Raw genomic sequence first — 3,160 nt, 5'->3', positions numbered from 1 at the left:
TGATTATGTGTGAGAGTACTTGGACGACTCCAAATATTAATATCCAAGATCCATCAAGTCGTATCTAACAAACAAGGATGAATATATCTACTTTGATTGATTTACGTACAACCTGTGATATTTCAATTATAAATATAAACAATATAATGCGGAAAAAGAAATAACACAGACATTAGAATTTTGTTAACGAGAAAACCGCAAATGCAGAAAAACCTCGGGACCTAGTCCATATTTGAACACCAAACTATATTAATCCGCTACAGACGCTAGCCTACTATCGGAACTTCGGACTGGAATGTAGTTGTGACCGAATTAAACCGTCACAACAATTCAGTTATAGTTGCGCTCCATACGCCTCTTGAATCCCAGTAGGAATCTGCATAATTGATTCCCTTAGATGACGTCTTTTACAGTCTAAGAGTTGCTTCAACTCAATTGAAGACTTTATACCAATTTTCCTCCCACGGGTGTGCCTATATGTGATTTCCGTTCTGATCAAAGATCAAGGTGAGTTAGGAAATCGAATGCAATTGACAAAGTCTAGCAAACCTCAAAATCCGGTCTTATGACTCCCGAAGAGCAGCATAAATTATGTTAGAGCACTACTCGGTCGAACTCGCAAGTGTTGCTATCTCAAGCTTTTTTGTCAAGTTTAGTTGTCAAAACTATAAGTCTTGATTTCTAGTCTATTTATAGCTATGTCTCGGATTAGGATAAAATGTGTAGTTGAGCTTTAGACTTCATGGCGTTCATCGATTGAAGACGAAGAACTACTAAGGGGAGCTTGTAGAACTTCATCAACAAAAGGTATGTAGAGACTTGAACTCATCTATCACTCAGAAGTCTATTTCTGTTTTATCTCTTATTGAGACAAAAGTCATATAGCTATATAGACTTTACGTTATACACATTTGATATTTCGAGCTGAGTTTAACTCGCTTATATATTTCTCGAAATATGTGTAGGTAAGCTTTCGCTTTAACCAAGTTCATCATTTATTCTTGAAAAAAGTCAAAAGATTATCATGTGAAAATCGCCTGGTAACATCTTACATGATTTGTGTGAGACAGAATGTTTCGTGTCGATCATTTGAGCACTTGAAAATTTCTTTAAAGCTAATAGTTTATGCGAGACAGCTATTTCCGTCTTCAAAGAATGTTTCAATGATTAAAATGAGTACTTGTATGTTAACTGTTGCAAGTTTATTCCTAGTACAGGAATTTAGTATGCATACACGTATGCGTACTGATTCAACAGTTGAAGTCTAGGACCTATAGTATGCATACCCGTATGCGTACTGATTCATTTGAGTTCGGTCATAAACGACAATATGCGTACCCGTTTGCATGCTGGCGAACAAGACCAAGTCCAGGAACTTAGGTATGCGTACTCGTTTGCATACCTGAGTGGGTTAAGTTCTAAAATCGGTTATTCATGAACAAATACATTTATATAATAAGGAATGAAATCTTTGCAAACCGTGGCTATAATGTTCATGAATTGATTCGAGTGAATCAAAATCGATTTTTCTTCAATTGTGTCTTGTATACTTCTATGAGAATATAAATAATTGAACAACTATAGAACTCGTATCATTTGAGTCATTTGAACTAGTTATGTTAAGATGAACAAGGTTGATATGAAAGTGTTCATATGGATAACTTCGGTTAACTATTGTTGAGCCAACAAGATGTACACGTTTAGGTACGGTTACCCATATCTAAATGAAGTCACTTTTCATTTGTGTGTAACAAGCTAAGTTCGTTCTAACAGTTGAAAGATATTAGCTTGGGTCTAATCAGGTTTTCATCTAACGGTGATTATTGAATGCTTTGCTACAAAGGTAACACTGATTGCAAACCCTGATTTGAAGACTATATAAGGGATAAGTCTAGCAACTCTAATCCCCACACATCTTGTGTGATACTAGTTGCTATTAGAGTTGATTCTCCTTTAACCTAGGTTTTTCCTAAAACCATTATAGGTTAACGACTTAAAGACTTCATTGAGATTATGAAGCCAGACCCAACTATTTTCTTTGTAGTTGCGTGTTCTGATCTTACTCTGTTCTATCATATTGAGTACTATCTTCTCTAAGATTTGTTCGAGATTCAATCTCCGATAGGTAAGATAAAAAGTAATCACAAATCTCTTCGTCCCGTTCTTTGTGATTCCACAATATCTTATTCTGCAACCATACGGTTAAGATTATTGTGAGTTGATTGATATTATAGGGTGAACAAAAGAGAAATAAGTATCTTGCTGGGATCAGAGACGTAAGGAACTCAACCGTACCTTGAATCAGTGTGAGATTGATTAGGGTTCAACTACAGTCCAGAACGAAGTTAGTTTGTAGTAGGCTAGTGTCTGTAGCGGCTTAATACAATGTGGTGTTCAATCTGGACTAGGTCCCGGGATTTTTCTGCATTTGCGGTTTCCTCGTTAACAAAACTTCTGGTGTCTGTGTTATTTATTTTCCGCATTATATTTTGTTATATAATTGAAATATCACAAGTTGTGCGTTGAATCGATCAATTGGTAAATCCAACCTTTGGTTGTTGATTGAAATTGATTGATCCTTGAACATTGGTCTTTGGTACCGTTCAAGTTATCTCTCTTATATTCAATCGGGCTCGCAAATTATTATTTGTTTGATTGCTGATTGAATTGAGAGTTTGAGATTTAACTCTTTGATATACTTTTTCTTAAGATTGAGTCTGACTGTCTAGTTGATTCTCTTGAAAGTATATTGGAGTTAGTCCATACATATTGCTAAGCGAAATATTGGGTGAGGTTGTTAGACCCCCGCTTTTTCAATTGGTATCAGAGCAGGAAAACACGTTTAAGACCTCATAGGTCTGAGTTTGTAGCGATCTGACTCTATGGACAGAAATTCTATCTCCATAAACGTACCACCAGTATTTAATGGCTCAAACTACTTGTGATGGAAAATCGTTATGCGTGCTTTTCTTCAAGCTCGTGATTTTCAAACATGGGTACGTGTTGTTAATGGCTATGATCCTCTGGTTAATATATAACGCGATCTATCTATACCTAAGGATATTGGTAGATATAGTCCAGAAGAAATCCTTGCTGCAAAGCAAAATTCTGACGGCTTAAATGCTATCATACATGCCATTACCCAGATCTTCAGCATCAT

Source organism: Papaver somniferum, chromosome 7 (assembly GCF_003573695.1).
Source record: "Papaver somniferum cultivar HN1 chromosome 7, ASM357369v1, whole genome shotgun sequence".
Taxonomy (NCBI): Eukaryota; Viridiplantae; Streptophyta; class Magnoliopsida; order Ranunculales; family Papaveraceae; genus Papaver; species Papaver somniferum.
Note: the sequence above shows the minus strand (reverse complement) of the source record.